Here is a 22,054-nt window from a genome sequence, read left to right as displayed (position 1 = left end):
GTCAAATATTTCTTAGACCATTTTTTCATATTCCCATGTTGAGAAGACATTTAAAATCTTAATGTCCTTTTTGGACATTCTTAAAAATGACCATTTTTTTTTTTTTATCCCTGTTGAAAGTTTTTCTGAAAAGGTCTTATTGAAAGATCTTAAATATAAAGGAAACATACAATTATAAAGTGGTAGAAATTTTGTTAAATAAAGTGCTCAAAACTTAATATATAACTTATAATAGAAAAATGAATTTTTCCCAGTGGGCATTCTGATAATTCAAATAAAATATCAGATACAAATTTAAATATTCATAAAAGCACTGCCAAACAGAATGAAAGAAACCTCCAAAATAAGAAAAAGAAATACTAAAACACTTACACCTAGTAGTAAAGCTATTCCATAGGCACAAAAATTACAAACAGCAACCCCAAAGCTCTAGGTGGAAAAATGTACAACAATGTTTAAAGAAATCATTCTAGTGAGAGTGGGAGGAAGATTTCTCCAGAGATTTTAGTGGGCATCCTTTAAGAAAACAACACTTAAGCTACATAATACATTCAAACAGACTGTGGTTATGTGAAGGTCAAATGTTTTTCCTGAAAAGTGTTACGTACATTATTGCTCAACTGAAAATAATTTCTCAGGCAGGTATTTCAGCAAAGAAACAATATCTGACAGCCTTCATGGCCAGAGTCTAAGAGTGCCAGGCCCACCTGCCCTCCTCACTACCTAGGCCGTGAGCCTACCTGACCGGAAGCGCTCATCCCGTGAGTTGGTGGGCCGAGACTTCTGCTGTTTGGGTGCAGCAGCCGTGGTCTGTGAGGGCCCGGGGGTTCTATTCTCTGCTTGCAGAGATGGGTCTAGGCCTGAAACACAATTTTAGGAGAATACTGTGTAAACAATTTGCTTTTCCAATTATGAAAAAGTCCATTTAAAACAGCATACATTTCTCATCGATCGTTACACAACATACACTCTGCCAAACCTGCATAGAAGAATCTTTAACCTGGAAGTTGGTGGTGGACGTGTGGATGCTGTGGGTCACAGGCAAGGCCCACTCCGACGTCCTCCTCGCCCCACACTGCCCAGCCCAGCCTGACGACCAAGCCGCTGTCCTGCCCTCAGAGTGTGAGCCCTGGCCTCCCAGATTCTCCACGGAAAGCCGTTTATCGTGGGTGTTTCCCAAATCTGAAATGGCCTGTATTACTTCTTCCCAGCACTGTCCATGGTGTCAGCAAACCCTGAGAAACAGCCTACTCAACAGTCACTGGGGGGCCATCAGTAGCCCTCCGCCACAAACAGAGAAGGTGGAAAAGTGGAGAAAAGAGCAGAGAGAGGATACAAGGTGCCCCAAAACAGGCTTGTTCAGAGGGGGCTGCGGCCCCCCTGCCCTCGCCTGCCCTGCTGCCCCTGCCTGCTCTGCCTCCAGGCCCTGCGATGACAGTGCAATGACCGGCATGTCACCTGCTCTCCAAGCTCCACCCCCAGGCCCTCACTCTCAACAAAAATAATGTTTAACTTTAGCCTTTGTTTCAAAACATTTCAAAAAAATGGCCAGCAGGGACTCCAGTCCCACTGCTTTTCTAGCCCTTCCCACTCCCTGAAAAGAGGCAGAGCCCATCCTGCCTCCAACCCGGGGAGGTCGTTGACCGCCCCACAGGCACGGCGTGGCAGAGGTGATGCTGGGTGGCTTCTGAGGCTGGTTGGGAAAGGCAGCACAGCCCCACCTGGTTCTGCAGCAACACACGCCACACTCAGCACACCGAGCCCCACACTGGAGGCCCCTTGAGGACCGAGGGAGACTCAGCAGGTGTGGGGAGCTAGGTGCTTGGCTCTGAGTATCTGCCCACCCTGCAGCCACGCTGTGGTTCAGGAGCCCTCAGGGGACAGCATCTTGAACTCAAGCACCCAGCTCTGGCTCTGTGGACAAGGTCAAGTTAACGTTTGAGCCGGTCCTAAAGGCCAGATCTGTGAGCAGAAAAGATGCTGCTGACGCTGTTTAAGTGCTACACGCACTTCAGGGTGGTGAGTTATGCAGCGTTAGAGCAACTCCCTCTCCCGAAGTCAAAGCTTAACTCTCCAAAATTTGAGCATACACACATACATATACCTACATGTATGTACACATATTATATATGTACACATATATGTACATAAACATATATGGCAATACTGAGTAGTACTCCTACTGGCTTTTTGCTTTTCATGACGGGACAAAACTACTTGAAAGTTCGTAATGGAGAATACATAGAGTCTTATGCATTATGGATGGATTATAAACAGGCATATTGCAAAGTGATATATATGCAAATGGTATCCTTACATGTATATTCCAAAATGTGGGTGCTTTTATTCTTTTTCTTTTCTTTCTTTCTTTTTTTTTTTTGAAACAGGGTCTTTCTATGTTTCTTTCTTTCTTTTTTTTTTTTTTTTGAGACAGAGTCTCGCTTTGTTGCCCAGGCTAGAGTGAGTGCTGTGGCGTCAGCCTAGCTCATAGCAACCTCAAACTCCTGGGCTTAAGCGATCCTACTGCCTCAGCCTCCCGAGTAGCTGGGACTAAAGACATGCGCCACCATGCCCGGCTAATTTTTTCTATATGTATTTTAGTTGGCCAGATAATTTCTTTCTATTTTTTTTAGTAGAGACGGGGTCTCGCTGTTGCTCAGGCTGGTCTCGAACTCCTGACCTCGAGCGATCCTCCCGCCTCGGCCTCCCAGAGTGCTAGGATTACAGGTGTAAGCCACCGCGCCCGGCCTATGTTTCTTTCTATGTTGCCAAAATCCTAGGCTCAAGTGATGCTCCTGGGATTGCAGGAGTGAGCCACTGTGCCCAGCCGCTTTTATTCTTTGAGACAGATTCACTTGTTCAACAAAGACACAAAAACCAGTGTGACATTATTGGATGAAAAAGTAGATATATTTTTAATTTTAACAGAAACCAAGAGAAGACTTTCCAAAAAGATTACAGCGATTCGCACTCCTACGAGCAACGTATGAAAGTGCCATTTCCCCAAGTCTTCATCAGGACTAGATGTTATAAAAAGTTTTACAATTTTGCCAATCTGACAAGAGAAAATGGTTCCCTTTAATTTACATTTCCATATCTACTAGTGAAGCTGGACATAATTTAATGTTTATTGCCCACCCACAATTTCTCTTCTTTGAACTTCCATTCACTTTACACAGCTAAAAGACCCCCTAGGATGCCACGTTCCCACGTTCCCGGTCCACTAGGGGCACTACTCCGTACTGCCTACCCTGGACTGTGCACCCTGGACTGCTACGTACTCTGGACTGCCCACCCTGGACTGCTACGTACTCTGGACTGCCCACCCTGGACTGCTACGTACTCTGGACTGCCCACCCTGAACTGCTATGTACTCTGGACTGTCCACCCTGGACTGCTATGTACTCTGGACTGTCCACCTGGACTGCTATATACTCTGGACTGCCCACCCTGGACTGCTATGTACTCTGGACTGCCCACCTGGACTGCTATATACTCTGGACTGCCCACCCTGGACTGCTATGTACTCTGGACTGTCCACCCTGGACTGCTATGTACTCTGGACTGCCCACCTGGACTGCTATGTACTCTGGACTGCCCACCCTGGACTGCTATGTACTCTGGACTGTCCACCTGGACTGCTATATACTCTGGACTGCGCACCCTGGACTGCTATGTACTCTGGACTGCCCACCCTGGACTGCTATGTACTCTGGACTGTCCACCCTGGACTGCTATGTACTCTGGATTGTCCACCTGGACTGCTATATACTCTGGACTGCGCACCCTGGACTGCTATGTACTCTGGACTGCCCACCCTGGACTGCTATGTACTCTGGACTGTCCACCCTGGACTGCTATGTACTCTGGATTGTCCACCTGGACTGCTATATACTCTGGACTGCGCACCCTGGACTGCTACGTACTCTGGACTGCCCACCCTGAACTGCTATGTACTCTGGACTGTCCACCCTGGACTGCTGTGTACTCTGGACTGCGCACCCTGGACTGCTATGTACTCTGGACTGCCCACCCTGGACTGCTATGTACTCTGGACTGTCCACCCTGGACTGCTATGTACTCTGGACTGCCCACCCTGGACTGCTATGTACTCTGGACTGTCCACCCTGGACTGCTATGTACTCTGGACTGTCCACCCTGGACTGCCCACCCTGGATGGCTACAGACCCTGGACTACGTGGCAGCTAATGGAAGCTCAGTCACTCTGCAATGTTCACGTTTCTCAATCATACCTGTCTCTTTTCCTTTCTGGCTTCCAGGTCTCCTGTCTTACTCATGAAGACAATCCCCACTCAGAAAGTTAGTCAAATGTTTTTCTGAATTTTGTAATTTCTATAATTAAAAACATATTTAGAGCTTTAATCCTTCTGAATTTATCTTCACTAACAGTGGAGAGGAAGAGGGTTCTTGCCTCCAGAAAACAGCACCAACAATTAAATAAATTCTTCCTCCTTCACACCTTCTCAAATCATTTCTGGGCCCTTCTCCCCGAGATTGGCTGTCTGCTCCGCACGCCAGTGCCCTTCTGCTTCTACTGTAACGCACCTGCAATCAGGTGTGACACCTCACATACTGACCCTTTACCACCAGCTTTCTTTTTCAAAAATTTATTGGCCACTCTTAGAACTTTTCTCCTTCTAATGAGTATTATTTCCAATTCTAGGTTTAGGGAAAAAATCAGCCTAATTAAAAATCAGGCTATAACTACATTATTTTAATATACTAATTTGGATAAATCTGCCTGTTTCACAGTATGTATTAAGAATTTCCATTTAGGAAATTGTTATGTTTCTTCATGTACTAGGGTCTCAGTTTCTTTCAAGTAGATTTTATCATCCTAATATAGGTTCTTGCTAAATGTATTAATAAGCATTTGACAGTTTATTTTCATTATGAAGGAGATTTTTTCTTATTTTATAACAGAAATATTGCTAGAGAAAAGCCATTGATTCTTCCATATTTGTTTTCTATCTTTTCATCTATCAAACCAAAAACTCTTACTCATTCTAAGAGTTAAATAAGCTGAGCCCCCTGGGTTTTCAAGTTATAAAATACTAACACCCATATATACAGACCGTTGTCTTTTGTTCTCTAATGATTATTCTTTGTTCCCCACCTTACTGCATCAGCTGTGACCACCAAAACAATGTGGAGGGAGAGTGGGCACAGCAAGTGTTTCTGTTAACCATGCTTGGGACGGAAACGGCTACAGTATGCAATTGTTTAATTTGATGGTTGCTGGTGATTTTTGGCAAATGGCCTGTAAAACATTTTAACAGTTTCCTTCAATTCCAATTTTACTCAGAGTTAGTTTTTGTTTTATTTTGGATGAATAAATATCAGCATATGAAAAGCCTCCTCAATCTTCTTGTTGTTGATTTACTATAAAACACAGCACAGCAATATAGGCAGCACAAAGCATGTTTAACACTGTTTAAGAATATTATCCAGGAACAATGTAACAACTGCACAGGCTGAGGAGTACACACTCAAGTGCCTCAGGAGCCCCGGTGGCCCTCTCCAATCTCACGTCCGTGAGGAAATAGCACTGCCTTCTGTGAAAACCAGTTGCTTTTCTTTCTCTACTAAGGTCTTTCTCTATTAAGGTCCCTTAATAGCTCAGTTTGGTGTGTTTTTTGAAATGAATATTGGCTATTCTCCCTCGTAATGGTTCCTTTCGCTCCCACTGCGTTCACGAGGCTCTCCTTGCTGGTGCACGCAGGCCTCCGTTTTCCGCTGCATGAGCTCTGCTGATGACGTCTGAGCTCTTGGCAGTTTAGGGACAGAACGAAACACTCTTGTGCATGGAGTCAGTACAAGGTGCGAACAAACAGGAATTTCTCTAGGGCACAGACGTACTGAAGAAGAATCGTTGTACTTCTTCAACTTTAGTACATGATACTGGCTGCCAACACCCCACTGTTCAAATCCTCTCCAACGACAGAATGGTGGGTTGTGGTTTTAATTTGCATTTCTCTGATTACTAGGGAGGTTAAGCATCTTTTCGTTTGGTTGTTGGTTGTTAGGATTTCCACTTATGAAATACCTATTTGAGTCTCTGCCCATTTTTCTACTGGGCATTTTCTTATGTTGGGGGACTTTGGGGCTATTTAAGTTTTGATTACTTAAAATTAAATTAAAAATCTAGTCTCGGTCACGCCAGCCAGATCTCAAGTGCTAGTTTTTAGTGTACTGGACGAAGTGACCAGAGAACATGCCATTACTGCAAAAAGCTCTGTTGGACAGTGGGGCTCCCGACACTCTGGACACCAGCTCTTCTTCAGGTATTTGTGTCACAACCGCCTCCCCACACTCGGTAGCTTGACTTTTCAATCTCTTTACGGTGACTTTTGATAAAAAACAAGTTCTTAATTTTAATATAGTACAATTTATCAATCTTCCCCTTTATGGTTGCCGCTTTTGGTACCTTCAGTGACTTAAGAAATCCATCCTATCTTGAGATTTTCCTGAAAGATCTTCTAAAGGTTCTATAGTTTTTGTCTTTCACTCACATTTAGGCCTACTGTACTTGGAACTGATTTTGTGTCCAATGTGTGTTTTACGTGTGGACAAGGAACTGTGCTAGCGCCATGGCCACAAAGCTTCTCTCCCAGGCACCGAGTCCACATGCGTGAACGCATTTGTCTGCGCTGCCTGCCCCGCCCGAACCACCCTGCCTCAGCGACGGGGGCTGTGCACTCACTCCTCACATCCACCTGGCAGCTCCTCTCACTTCCTCCTTTATTGCGCATATTTCAGACCTCTTGACCTTTCACATTTGGACATAGATTTCAGAACTAGCTTGTTAAGTTCCACCAAAAAACATCTGATGAAATGATGAATGCACTGAATCTACAAATGAGCCTATCATGGGAAGAACTGGCATCTTTACAATATTTGTTCTAGCCCTAGTGAGGAAACGTGTCCGGCTGTCCTATTATCATAAAAATAAAACAAATCCTATTTCGGAACAAGATCTGTACCAAGACAGAGCTGTAAATTATACTCTATGCCTTTGAACTTTATTGTTTCATGTTAGACACGTATTTTTCCATTCCTTAATAAAATATGAAACACCAATGTTTAAACTTGGTTCAACATTGTTCACCAATGTTAAACTCTAAAATCAATTTTTAAGTCAAGTTTTATGAGACCACATAACTGTTACAAAACACCTGAATATACATACTGACCTTACCTTGAATAAGTGGTATGTAACGTGCAAGCAGCTTGGCCCTTTTCTTTTCATATCCTTTTTGGGTGATGTCACCTAAAACAATGGAATAGAGAATTACATTTCTTCTAAAGTTCTAAAATTTTTTAATTAAAAATTAATTCATGATCAAAAAACTAGAACAACATTAATGTCCTTCAACTGGTGACTGGATAAATACACTACGATGGATCCATACAATGGAATACCACTCAGCAGGAAGAAGGAACAAACTGCTGATACACACAGCAATTTGGACAGATCCCAAAGGCACACTGGTGAGTGACAGAAGCCATTCTCAAAAGGCTACATGCTGCATATTCCACTTATGTGACACCCTGGAAAAGACACAGCTACGGAGTTAGAGACAGATGGTGGCTGTCCGGGGCTGGGAGTGAGGAAAGGACGAGGGAATCTGAAGAGTGGTGAAAGTGTTCTGTGTCCTGACTGTAGTGATGGTTACATGACAATATATGTTTGTCGAAAATTCATACAACTGTACAACAGAAAGGGTGAATTCTACTGTATGTAAATTTTACTGTATGTAAAATTGTGATCAACATGCCCTGGAAGCTTGTCAAAAATGCAGACTCTGAGGCCACAACCCAAACCCACAGAATTCAAACCTGCATTTTATCAAGATCCTCAAGTGATTGCTGTGAAGGTTCAAGTTTCAGAAGTACTGGAGTAAGGGACCCACGGGACGCCGGCCCTGCCAGGGAGGACTTAGGAAAAAGGGCTGTCGGTCCAATAAGTTATCATAAGGAAAAGCCATCTGAAGGCAAATCAAACCACCTAAGATGGAGGCAGGATATGTATCTTCATGGAAATACCTCTTCATCTAAGCACACTGTGTGGTTTCCTACACAAAACTAGAAACGCTCATGGTGGCTCTGAGATGTTCTAAAGACTTTATTTAGACCAGAAATATACTTTACAGTTCTCACTACTAGCTTGTTCTTTGGTGAACACTCAATACAGAGTTTCTGGTGTTTTCTAAGCCCTCCCCGAAAAAAATAAGCACTTACTGCCATGCGTGAGAAGACACAGGCTACTGTAACTGAGTGCTTAACCAAGTGTTTCCTTTAGGTGAATTTTTGACTATAGGATTTGTCGTGTGAAAAGACTAATGCCTCTGAATGTCTGACACCAAGTTAAGCTTCACTGGAAGCCTCTGGGTGGGTACTGCGCCATCCCACGGAAGAGTGTGGGGCCAGGGCCTGTGGGCCAGGCGGGCAGCTGCTGGGGAGTCCAGGCCGGGCTGAAAGGCGCCCTCTGTGCACAGCCTCTGCGCCTGGTCAGGCCCCTCCCCACAGAGCTCCCTGCCTTGAGCTCTCACTGTATGTCTGTCCTTCTGTTTGCTTATTCCTTTGTCTGCCATGTTCCACTCCTACCACCAAAGGCAACTATTTTTTGCATTTAGTGTCTTTTAATTTTAATATATTCTGCAGAACGTATACTGCTTTGTGTCAATGTATTTTTACTTGACCTGAATGGCATTACATCACAAACCTCACTAGATTGGCTGTTTTCTTCACTAAAGCCTTCCATTTCTAAAACCAACCCATCCTGAATGCAATGAGCACACCTGGTCCACTGCTCTGAGGCTGGTGCCCCTTGGAAGTGTGTCTTTTTTCCCCTCACTGGACACTCACAGGCCTGGAGCCAGTCACTGGCCACCAGCACACTCAGTGTTTCGGTGACAATCCTCATCTGGTCCAGGATATCGTATGATTTCACTTACTAAATTTCAACTTGTGCACAACTTTAAAGTACACATATTTTTTAAAGTATCATCTACTAAAAAAAATGTTTCCTCTGGAATATCTGAAAATATGTGACAAATTCAAATGAAAACTAAATATTGCTACATTAAATTAAAACTGATAAACCCATATTTAAAAGCAGAGCAGTTGATTTTCCAGAGTATTTGAAAATTATTCATGTCCTAGCAACAGTGTTCCTTATGTTCCCATTTTAAATGAATGTTAAATGGTGAAGGTACCCAAGGAGCATGGAGAAAGGAAATATCCTAACTACCTGCTTGATGTGCCAGATATCCCAAAAGTCATCTCATTTTTTTTTTTACTGAAACATTTGAACCTAACCAGCTGTTCCACTTCCACGTGTAACCAGTTACCATATTTTCGTGGATCCAACTTAATGGACGCTAACTTCACATTCCATCAGATGCAAGGCAAGGCTTCCAACCACCCCGACTAAAACAGAATTACAAAATGGAATGCAGACACAAAGGTAGTATGCTATTAGTAGCAGAAAAGGGACTCAGATCCAAGTGTTCTGACCCCAACTGCAGTGCTTTCTCTCGGAGAACAAAGCTACATTAACACTAAACAGACAAACAGCACAGTCAAGCACCCCAATCCACAGGGTCACACAGAACTGGTGACCCTGACTCGAGGGCTGGCGAAACCCGTGCACAGGCAGAGCTCTCCTGGCCGAGCACCAGGCAGCTGTGGAGCTTTGGAAGGGAGCCCGGGCCCATCCCCAGGACTGAGTGCTCTGGCGGAATGTGCGCCGGCAGCCGTTCTTTCCAGCCCTCCAGGTGGGGCATGATGCTGTCTCTGGCTGAACTCCACTGCCGCAGAACAGTCTCACTCAGGATTACAGATACCAAATCCCAAGTGCTTTCACCAAGTCCTTGACTCAGCAATACGACCACCCCTTCAGGTCACAGGAACAAAGATGGGTCGTGCATACTGCATGTAATAGCACATACGGTGCAACAACCTAATTGTCCATCAAAAAAAAAACAGGTAAATATGCTGCCACACATCTTTACTACAGAATACTGTCAGTCATAAAAAAATACCTCGGTATTTGGGGGTCTGGGGGTGGGTATCACTCGTGTGGATTTGTGATATCCTGTGATATCCTACTGAGTAAAAACAGCAAGTTGAAAATCAATATATATACAGAATGATCCTGTTCTGGTAAAAGTAAATAAATAAAATTATGTATACAAAAATGCAGATGTATATATTTGTATATATGCAAAAAATGTCTGGGAGGGATGCACAACACATTATTAATAGTAGTTACCCCTAAGGAGTGATTTATTTGGCTTTGGGTAGTGTATAAGACAGACTTCACTTTTCACACTATTGAATCCTTTAAATTTTTTAGCACACATAATTCTTTGTAATTAAGAATATATAGACTGGGTGTGGTGGCTCACACCTGTAATCCTAGCACTCTGGGAAGCTGAGGCAGGAGAATGGCTCGAAGTCAGGAGTTTGAGACCAACCTGAGCAAGAGTGAGACCCCATCTCTACTAGAAATAGAAAGAAATTATATGGACAACTAAAAATATATATAGAAAAAATTAGCTGGGCATGGTGGTACATGCCTGTAGTCCCAGCTACTGGGAAGGCTGAGGCAGGAAGATTGCTTGAGCCCAGGAGTTTGAGGTTGCTGTGAGCTAGGCTGACGCCACGGCACTCTAGCCCAGGCAACAGAGTGAGATTCTGTCTCAAACAAAAAAAAAAAAAAAAGGAATATATGGAAGATGATTCTGACAATGTGTTTTGGTTACATAAGACATTATTGAGGGAAACCAGATGAATTCTATGTACTATTTTTGCAACTTCTTATGAGTCTAAAATTATTTCAAGGTAAAAAGTTTTAAAATATATGGGAGAGACATGTAGAATTGGTGTTATTTCTTTTTCTGATGTTTGATAAAATTTGCCAATGAAACCATATGGATTTGAAGATTTGTTTTCCAAAAAGTTTTTAAGCGTGAATTCAATTTATTTAATTGTTACAGGACTATCTGGCTTATTTGTTTCATTATGGGTAAGTTTTGGTAGTTTGTGGTTTTCAAGGAATTTGTCATTTCATCTAAGTTGTTGAAAGACCAGTCATGCATCACTTAACAACATCAGGACACGTTCTGAGAAATGCATCCTTATATGATTTGTTGTTGTATGAACATCACAGAGTGTGTTACGCACAAGACCCTACTACATGCCTAGGCTGCATGGTACAGCCTCTTGCTCCCAGGCTACAAACCTGGACAGCATGTGACTGTAGTAAAACGATGGTAAATATTTGTGTATCTAAACATAGAAAAGGTGCAGTAAAAATAAGGCATAAAAGATTTTTAAAACGGTACAACTGCATGAATGGAGCTTTGCAGGACTGGGAGCTACTCTGGGTGAGTCAGTGGAGTGTGGACATGGAGGCCTAAGACATCACTATGCACTACCACAGGCTTTAGAAACATTGTACTCTTAGGCTACACTAAATTTACTTTAAAATTTTTTTCCAATAACAAATTAACCTTAGCTTACTGTAACTTTTTACTTTATAAAAAATTTAAAAATTATTTTTTTACTTTTGGATTCTTTTGTAATAACATTTAGCTTAAAACACAAATTATTAATTAAAATATTTTCCTTCTTTATACCCTTACTCTATAAGCTTTTTTCCATTAAATTTTTTACACTTTTTTACTTTTTAAACTTTCTTATTAAAAACTAAGACACAAACGCACACCAGCCTAGGGCCGCACAGGGTCAGGACCACCCATCTGTGTCACTGGCTTCACCGCCACGTCTTGTCCCACTGGCAGGTCTTCAGAGGCAGCAACAGGCACACAGCTGTCATCTCCTGTGGTAACACCACCTCCCTCTAGATACCTCCTGAAGGGCCTGCCTGAGGCTCTTTTATAGTTAACTTTTAAAAAGTAAGAAGTAGAAGGAGTACACTCTAAAATAACCATAAAAATATAGTAACTACATAAACCAGTAACACGGTCGTTTATCATTCATTGAGTATCATGTACTGCACATAACGGTATATGCTACACGTTCATACGACTGGCAGCGCAGTAGGTTTGTTTACACCAGCGTCGCCACCAACGTGAGGAATGTGTTGTACCACTACGTTACAACAGCTACATCAGTAGGCAATTGGAATTTTCAGCTCCAGTGTAGTCTCATGCGACCACTGCTGTATCTGCAGTCTGCCGTTGACTGAAATGTTGTTATACAGCATGTGACTGTATATGGATACAGTTGTTCTAAGATTCTGTCATCAACCTTTTAATGTCTGTGCAGTCTACTGTGGTATCGCCTCTTTCATTCCTGATTTTGGTAATCTGTGTTTTTTCTGTCTTTGGTAATCTGTATTTTTTACCTGTCAGTCTTGTTAGACTTTATCAATTTTATTATCTTTTTGAAGAACCAGGCTTTGGTTCCACTGCTTTTTTTCCTATTGTTTTTCCATTTTTAATTTCGTTGATTTCTGTTCTTACTTTTCTTCTACTAGGAAAATATAAATTAAAACCACGATGAGGTACCATTATAAACCTATTAGAATGGCTAAAATATAAAAATACTGACAATACCAACTGCTGACAAGGATTGTGGAACAACAGGAACACCGTTATACACTGCTGGTGGGCATGCAAAATGGTATAGCCACTCCAGAAAACAGTTTAGAAGTACATAATTGTACAGTTAAACATACACTCACCAGATGACCCAGCAATTCCACTCTTGATTATCTACCCTAGAGAAATAAAAGTATATGTTCATATAAAAACCTGTACACAAATGTTTTTTTTTTTTTGAGACAGAGTCTCACTTTGTTGCCCGGGCTAGAGTGAGTGCCGTGGCGTCAGCCTAGCTCACAGCAACCTCAGACTCCTGGGCTTAAGCGATCCTACTGCCTCAGCCTCCCAAGTAGCTGGGACTACAGGCATGAGCCACCATGCCCAGCTAATTTTTTTGTATATATATTTTTAGTTGGCCAGATAATTTCTTTCTATTTTTAGTAGAGACGGGGGTCTCACTCTTGCTCAGGCTGGTCTCGAACTCCTGACCTCGAGCGATCCACCCGCCTCGGCCTCCCAGAGCTAGGATTACAGGCGTGAGCCACCGCGCCCGGCCGTAAAACCTGTACACAAATGTTTATAGCAGCTTTATTCCCCAGGAACTAGAAACAGCCCAGATATCAAGTGAATGGATAAACAGACTGTAGTATAAAAGCACATCATGGAAAACTACTATTCGGCAATAAAAAGAGACTACTGACACACACAAAAATGTGGATAAATCTCAAAGACATTACACTGAGTGAATTATATGACATTCCTGAAAAGACAAAACCACAGGACAGTGAAAAGACCAGTGGCTGCCAGGCAGGGGCAGCATGAGGAGTGTCCTGGGGCGACTTCTGCATCCTGATTATAGTGGCAGTTACATGAATCTACACATGTGTTGAAATTCACAGAACTACACACCAGAAAAAAAATACTATTTGATTATATGATAATTAATAAATAAAATAAAAAACACATAGGTAGCCTAGGAGGGGCTGTGGAGGTGGAGGGCAGAGTGAGGGAGAGTAGTCCAGGGAAGGGCACTGGGGACAGGACAACAAGACAAGGTGGGCACTTGCACCAGAACCTCCGCAGGCACCCACAGGCAGGGCAGGCAAATAGAGCAAAACTTACTGCAAATCAGCCCTCCAGAGTCTGCAAGGAGAATCTGACAAAGAAATACTTCAGGCAGTCAGTCCCACCATGGACCATGTGTGGCGGAGGAGCACACCTCCCCCCAGGGCAGGACACAGTGGGCAGCAGCCCCACGGGCCCAGGCAGGGTCCAACCCACTGTGGTCTGCCCTTGAGCAGGTCCCCTTGACTACCTCCAGTGTGGGCCCCAGTCAGCTACCAGTGTTTACACCTTTAGAAAGGGTGTTGGCCCTCGCTTTATTCCCAAAGTAGGCGTCCAAAGTCTCCACTGTGTCGCAATCTGGGCCACACAAGCCCACCCTGGGTCCATGGCAGGGTCTCGTGCCATGCAGCTGTGTGTGCCCACACAGAAACAAAGGAAGAGCAGGAGGCACTGAAATGAGGGGTGCTCACACCTGACCACTGTAAAACTTCAAGAGAAACACCACAAAGAAATGAGGCAGCCTACAAGCCTGTGACACAGAACAAAAGGCGAAGGAATTCGTGAAGATTAATATGTTGCACGATGGCACCATTTGCTCCCACATAGGCACCAGCCAGAGATCAGATAAAAGTGGTTTTTGTACTCAATATAAGCAGGTGGAAATTCTGCTTTCTAAGTCTTAAAGTTTCCAAACAGGGGTCTTACATACACAGACCTAATACACAAAAGCAGAGCTGATCTGACTGCAGTTTAAATTATTTATGCTTAACATTGAAGAATGTACAGTAGATATGCTTCCATAGTAGGGTTTGAATGTCTATTGTCTCATGCATTTGTAATTAAAAGCAGACTTTCTAAATATTAAGTTTAACAAATATTTTATCTCAAAGTTTTAAATAAAATATGCAAAATATGTTCATTAACCTGAATACACACACACACATGAATTCCATTTATGGCTATGACAGAATCAGGGGGCTCAGACCAACTCTCCCAGTTGAAGACAACTATAAAGACTGCATTAGAAATTACCTTTACACCTGAAGACATTACAGAACTAACAAAGAAGTGAGGGACTGTAGGCCACCCTGGAGGGGTCTGCCAAGTTGAAAAGTAACAAAGTAACAACCAAGTAACTGAACTAAGCAAAGGTTTGACAGAGTCAGGGACCTGGGAGCTCACCGAGGGGGGGGACCTGGAAAGCACCCCAAATTGTTTTCTGGGACTTGGAAGGACCATACCTTGGGTATGAACTGAAAATAGAGCCGCCCTTACAGGGACTGTAGTCAGCCTCAAATCACTTTCCCCACATGTGGATTAAAGTGATCTTGGAACGCATGCACCCCAGCCCATCGACCTGCCAGAAGCAAAAATAAACTCTTTATGGTCACAAATCATCACCACATATACAATGTCTGGCACTTGATCAGAAATAACTAGCCATATAGGGGAACAAAAAGCTATTACTAAAAACCATGAGAAACAATTATAGGAAGATATACATAATGGAACTTTAAAATAACCATGATCAGTATGTTCAAGAAATTAAAAAGTAGATTTATGAATTAAAAATAAAAAACAACATAAATTCTAGAACTGAAAAATACTGTATCTCAAATCCTGGAATAAATTTAGTGAATGATGTATAAGACCACTACCCAGAAACTAAAAACATTCATCAGGTAAATTAAAGATCTAAAGAAATGAAAAGATATACCATGTTTATGAATCTGAAGACTCAATACGAGAACAATGTAATTTTTCTCCACATAGATTTTTAGAGTCAGTCTGAGTAATTCCAACCAAAATTCTTACAGATTTTTTGTATGGAAACTGACAAAGTGATTCTAAAGTATACATGAAAATGCAGAGGGCCAAGATGAACTAAATCAAGCTTGAAAAACAAAAGTAAAGAGACAGACTCATTCTACCAAATGCAGAGACAGAGTGGAGTCGCTCAGATGGACAAGCAGACCCATAAAGCAGACATCAGCCCAGTGAAGAAAAGACGGCCTTTTCCATAAATGTTCTGGATCAACTGAATACCCACATCCACAGAAATGAAAGGACTCCTCTCCCACCACGCACAATTCCAGGTGGATTATGCATCTACATGCAAGAGATAAAACAACAGAGCTTCTAAAAACTAACACAGAATATCTTCCTGACCCTGAGGTAGAGAAAGATCTCTGAAACAGGACACAAAAAGCACCAGCCATGAAGGAAAAGACAAAAATACTTCAGACCGCCAATAGAATTCATAATCAAAGAGGTAATAAAAAAATGAAAGAAAACACTTTTTCCTCTAAGAATGTCACACACCTTGAGGTTGGTGGACCAATGTCCTTTGGCTGCTATACCCAATTACCATGAACTTAGTGGCTTACAAGAGAAATTTATTCTCTCATAGTTCTGGAAGCCAGAGTCCAAAATAAGTCTCAATGAGTCAAAATGAAGGTGACATGAGGGCTATACTCCAGCTCCTAATGACTGCTGACATTCCTCAGCCTGTGGCCTCTTCACCCCACTCTGCCTAAGTGCTCACATGGGTTTCCCTCTTGTGCGTGTGTCTAAGCTCCCTCTGCCTCCTCTCTTCTAAGGACACTTGTGATGGCATTTAAGGTCTGCTCAGAAAATCCAGGATAACTCACTTCAGGATCCTTAACTTAATCACATCTGCAAAGACCCTTTTTCCAAATAAGGTAACATTCACTCACAGGTCCCAGGGACTAGGACCTGACATCTTTGGGGCCATTACTCAGCACACTACAGTGGACAACCACTAAAAATATGTATATAAATATAGAATTTTGCTATGCTATTAGGAAAAAGAACATGTGCTTCCTAGACTTTCCTCTCCAAATCAACGTTTTCAGATTTACCCTGACCAAGTGGCTGTCCATAGAAATTAAATGATCGTTCTTATACATCCATGGCCTAGCAGGGGTACATCAACCTCCGGGATCAGAGTGAGTGTGGCCAGAACGTGGCTCCACTTCTGAGGATCCTCTCCATGCCCCTGGCTCAGCCCTGTCCAGGCCAACATATTCTCTTGCCCTGAATGACTGTAATGGGTCCTTGAAGCTAACTTTTCTGCCCTGCAATTTCTGACTCCTCCAATCTCCTTTTCACATACTGCAGAATAATCTTTGTAAATCACAGAGAAAGACAGACACACAGACAGAGAGCTCACACAGCATTTTTTTTTTTTAAGAGACAGGGTCTTGCTATGGCCCAGGCTGGAGCACACTGGCGTCATCATAGCTCACTGCAACCTTGAACTGCTGGGCTCAAGTGATCCTCCTGCTCAGCCTCCCTTAGAAGGCACGACCAGCTGTCTGGGCAAGGGGGCATTCAGAGAGCAGGCCCCACCTCTGCTCAACCGGAGCTGCTTTTCCACTATACACCTCCAGAGAGTTCATTTGAATGGAAGGTGTGCGGCTGAAAAACTGGGAAACCACTGTAGTGGATGATATCTAAGTTCTCCTTCCAGTTGCAAGGTTAGTTTAAGTTCTAATCATGAGAGTCCACTAAGAATTATACCACAATGTGGCTTTAGCTCACCAAATGATGTTTAAAAATATTCTTCTACTAAATGTCTGCTATTTTAAAAGGTTTATTATCTATTTATACATTTATGTCATATAAACTTGTTAGCCAAGAGTCATATTTTTATGAAAGAGTCTTGTTACCATTCACTGTGACATCTTTATCTGACTTTATGTCCTGATGCATGTTCAGGTCTTACTTCAGTTAAGTGGCATGACTTAGATCAGCTCATGAGTACTGTAGAAAGTACACAGGCACTCACGCTGAGCAGGTACTCGGATCTGTGGGAACTGCAAGTTAGCTCACCACAGACTTCAGTTTGAAAGTCTTTTAAAAGTTAGAAACTTATGAATGTGGATGACTGCTTGTTTGTTTTTTGCTAATTATGAAATATTTCAAACACAAAAAAACTTGTGAGAATCATGGCATACACAGCCATGTACCTACCACCCAACTTTTCCAAAAATTAAGATTTTGCCACATTAGCTTCAGATCTTTTTATGAAGAACCATTACGGAGAGAGTTGAAACTCCACTCTCTGATTACATCTCCCATCCCCCCAACTTCTCTCCTGAATTTGGTGTTTTATCAGTTTATTGTATTTCCATATATCCTTAAACAATTTATGTATTGTTTTGCATGTTTTAAAACTTTATGTAAATGATCTATATGAATCTTTCTGAAATTTGCTTTTTATCTCAATAATATGTTTTAAAAATCATGATTATGTTAATACAGGTAGCTCTGGCTCGTTCTAACTGCTATGTATTATTGTCTTAGGTGACCCTACCCTGGTGCATTAAGTTTTTTCTCCCATGTGCATTTTTGGAACAAATAGAGGATGAGCAATCTGTAGAGTTGGCACCAGCTTCGGTCCATTTGGAGAAAGTGCCACGGAAGGCGCTGGGTCCCGGCCCAGAAGTGCAGACACAAACCGGTGCGGGGAAGAGCTCAGGAAGGAGAGGGAAGTGGAGAGAGCCATCAGACGGGGCAGGAAGTATGCTCAGTGTTAGAGGAAGCAGATCTAGGGTGGGTCACAGCAGATTTGGGGTGAATGACCATTTCAAATCTTGTGAAATGGGCAAAGAAGTTTTAAAGATTGAAAGGAAATTTGTAGCAGTCTAGATTCCGGGAAGTCAGAATGGTGGGAACTGTCTGATGAGGGGAGACAGGCATGGGGCAGTCAGAAGCAGAGGGACAGTGCCTCCTTTGGACGGCAGGTGGTGGTGAGAAAAGGATGTAGTTTTCATCGGTTTTCCAGAGTCCACCTGCTGGCTCCACTTCTGAGGATCCTCTCCATGCCACTGGCTCAGCCCTGTCCAGGCCAACATATTCTCTTGCCCTGAACGACTGTAATGGGTCCTTGAAGCTAACTTTTCTGCCCCGCAATTTCTGACTCCTCCAGTCTCCTATTCACATACCGCAGAGTAATCTTTGTAAACCACAGAGAAAGACAGACACAGAGACAGAGAGCTCACACAGGATTTGTTTTTTAAGAGACCAGGTCTTGCTGTCACTCAGGCTGGTGTGCAGTGGTCTCATCATAGCTCACTGCAACCTTGAACTGCTGGGCTCAGGCAATCCTCCTGCCTCAGCCTCCTGAGTAGGTGGGACTATAGGAGTATGCCACCACATTCAGCTAATTTTTTTGTTCTTTGTAGAGATGGGGTCTTGCTGTGTTGCCCAGGCTGCTCTCAAACTCCTGGCCTCAAGTGATCCTCCCTCTTCGGCCTCCCAAAGTGCTAGGATTACAGGCATGAGCCACTGCACCCAGCCAGGAATATTTTAATTGTTGCTTAATGTCTTAAAAAAAACTGCTGGCCCCATCATTTATTAAGGAAGATCTGCTTACAATAAAGCACCCAGGAACAACCACTCCCATAGTTCTTTTTTAAAAATAAAAAAATTGGCCACTTGTTTTCAAGATCTCCTCAGTTCTTGAATGTGCACACGTATTTTCATCTTGTCCATTTTCTCCTCTTTGTCAAAAGCAGGGGTAAAAAACAGCGTAAGTTATATTTTGATGGTTTTTCTTTTTAATAGGATACCTTTAAGCAAAGCATACACTTTGCTGTGTTGTCCATACAGTAGCCACTAGCCATATGTGGGTATTTAAATTTTAATTAATTAAAAGTAAATTAAATTGAACAATCGGTTCCCTGGTCTCACTAGCCATATTTCAAGTGTTCAGTAGCCACATGTGGCTAGTGACTACGATGCTAGATAGCACAGAACATCCCATCGCTGTAGAAAGTTCTGGACAGTGCCACTCTGGAGTCTCCAGGTAAGGCAGCGCTACTCAACCTGCAGCAGGAGGCATTTCAGTTTGTTGTGACACTGGTCTACACCACAGGGAATCCAGTCCAAACTACTCACCAGGATGTGTAAATCCTGCTGTAAGCTAGCCCTCGCCTTCCTCTATCTGCTCTCTCTACTCATCCGCCTGTAGAACTCTCTGGCATCCTCTTGGCCCACTTGGCTTTGGCTCACCTTCATCTCCAGGTTCTTCCCTGCTCTCCTCCTGCACCCTCCCCACACGTGCTTTCAAAACAAAGCTCCAGGAAACTGCTTCCTCAGTTGGCCCCGCTCACCCGGCATTGATGATCACTCCCCTTCTCGGGCTGACTGGGCCCTGGACCATTTGAGGACATTGACACTGTTTATGTCTTCTGGCGCCCACTAGGCTGTGAGCCTCTTGGCACTCAGTCTGTTGAATGTTGTTAAACAAGATGACACACTGAGTGTCTCAGTCTACTCAGGCTGCCACAGAGGAATATTACAGACTGGGCAGCTTAAACAACAGACAGTTATTTTCTCCCTGTTCTCGAAGTCCAAGATCAAGGTGCCAGCAGGGCTGGTTTCTGGTGAGGGCTCTCTCCTTGGCTTGCAGATCGATGCCTTCTTGCTCACATGGCCTTTCTTCTGTACACACATATCCCTGGTGTCTCTTCCTCTTCTCATAAGGACACCAGTCCCACGGGATTAGGGCCTAACCTTGTGTCCTCATTTAACCTTAATTATCTCCTTAAAGGTCCTATCTCCAAACATAATCCATTGGGAGTTAGGGCTTCAACATATAAACAAGTGTGTCCTTTTGAGTTTCAGAGACTCAATTTAAAGTTTCTTTACTAAAGATACTGTAGGAAAAGTTCTGAAATCTGAAAGGGAATAAGTTCTTTTTCTGCTATTTCCAAAATGGTAGTCAAATCATGAATAGTGCAGACTGAAGAAGAAACAGGACTTCTATTCTTTCCTCACAGTTGATTAATACAAAGCCAGAGTCTGAAAGGAAACCCTGCACCATCACTGTGCCCCAGCTATAAGCTGAACTACTGCTTCAAGAACCCAGCAGGGAGACCCTTGGGTACATTATTCTAAGTGATTATTATCAATAAACAACAGAGGTAACAATTATTTTCACTGTTCTGTCTTTTCTATGCAGCTTTTCTTTGCCAAGTAGTGTATAATTTCCTAACCTTTTTAATAGACAAGTACAATACTGGAAATGTTAGATAATTTAAGGGTATAAAAATTGAACCACAAGGATTATGTTAGTCTTACCCAGAAGCAAGCCCACTGCAAACAAAATGTTACAGCAAGAACTAGTTTTAAAAGATTTACTGGGATGCTGATAATGGTGGCTACACCTATGCGAAGGTAGAGGCATTTGGGACAGTTCTGTAGCTTCCTCTCAATTTTGCTGTGAACCTGAAACTGCCCTAAAAAATGTTTTTTGTTTTTGTTTTTTGACTCTCGCTCTATTGCTGGGACTAGAGTGCAGTGGTGTCACCATAGCTCACTGCAGCCTCCAACTCCTGGGCTCAAGCGATCCTCCTGCCTTGGCCTCCCAGAGTGGTAGGATTACAGGTATGAGCCACCGCGCCCAACCAAAAAGTATTTTTAAAAAATAATAAATAATAAAAAATAAAAGATTTACTGTCAGAATGAAGTTTTCCCATTAACTTAACCCTACTTAATTTTCATCCCTTATTCAGTTATACCATAGTAAAGTGACCAAAGACTATGAATTCATTTTCATATTAAATAAATGTGTAACACATCAGACAAAAGAATACATTAGAATATTAAATAAATACGTGTTTTGAAAAATAAAATTGCAGCTCTTGAGTTTCTTTTTTTTTCGAGTTTCAAAAGATGGAACACTTATCCTGGTATCTGCTGTGCCCCAGTGATGAAAGAAGGGTCACGGCAACAAGGCAGAGCCCCCACTCAGTGGGGACACACCACATGAAAGGTGGGCACCAGGCACAGCTCACTCCACCCCACATGCTCGCATCCATGCGGACACTTGCTCAGGCCAAGCCTCTGCACTCCAGCTGACCAGTGCCCCATCTCTCAATCTATTCTCAACCTTCTAAGTCCTGGATGTATGCTCACCCCACTCTGTGAGACTGAAGGTCAAAGAGAAGGGAACTAAATGACCAATAGGGGCTGCCTCAGAGTGTATAGTCCAGACCCACAAATACCCCACCCACGTTGGCCGAGAGCCTGCCCCGGGGGAGAAAAGCAGGTGCTCTCCCTGAAGAAGGCTGCCCTCATGACAGCATGTTTCTTATTCCCTGCCAACAAATGCTTGTGTGAGAGATCAAGGCAGTTTACAGACTGGCCAGCACAGAGCAGAAGCGCAGTGCCACTCTCTTCAAGGTCCTTAGGGTTGCCAAGTAGGGAAGATAAACACGAGGTACAGAATTCTCTAAAAGCACCTCCTTACTGCAAGTGCTCCTGAAGAAAAGTACATGGTGCAATGAGTCACATGAGGGAGACCCAGCAAGCCAGAGCTGGACATGAACACACAAGCCTGTTCTGATGCCTGGGGCTCAGAG

The 22,054-nt window shown here is 43.0% G+C and overlaps 1 protein-coding gene across 3 annotated transcripts in view; it reads right to left on the bottom strand.

The window, feature by feature from the left end:
• The window catches only part of DIP2A (disco interacting protein 2 homolog A), an 81,044-nt gene extending 73,753 nt beyond the window's left edge, over positions 1-7,291 (bottom strand). For all 3 annotated transcript variants that reach the window (XM_045540877.1, XM_045540876.1, XM_045540878.1), the window contains exons 1-2: positions 7,220-7,291; positions 741-860 (exon numbers count right to left, since the gene is read on the bottom strand). The gene's annotated coding sequence lies outside the window, so the exon portion shown is untranslated. The remainder of the gene's footprint in view (positions 1-740; positions 861-7,219) is intronic.
• Between the last annotated feature and the right edge of the window lie 14,763 nt (positions 7,292-22,054).

The sequence above is a fragment of the Lemur catta genome, chromosome 1 (genome assembly GCF_020740605.2).
Source record: "Lemur catta isolate mLemCat1 chromosome 1, mLemCat1.pri, whole genome shotgun sequence".
Classification (NCBI taxonomy): Eukaryota; Metazoa; Chordata; class Mammalia; order Primates; family Lemuridae; genus Lemur; species Lemur catta.
Note: the sequence above shows the minus strand (reverse complement) of the source record. Positions and strands in the feature narration are given on the sequence as shown.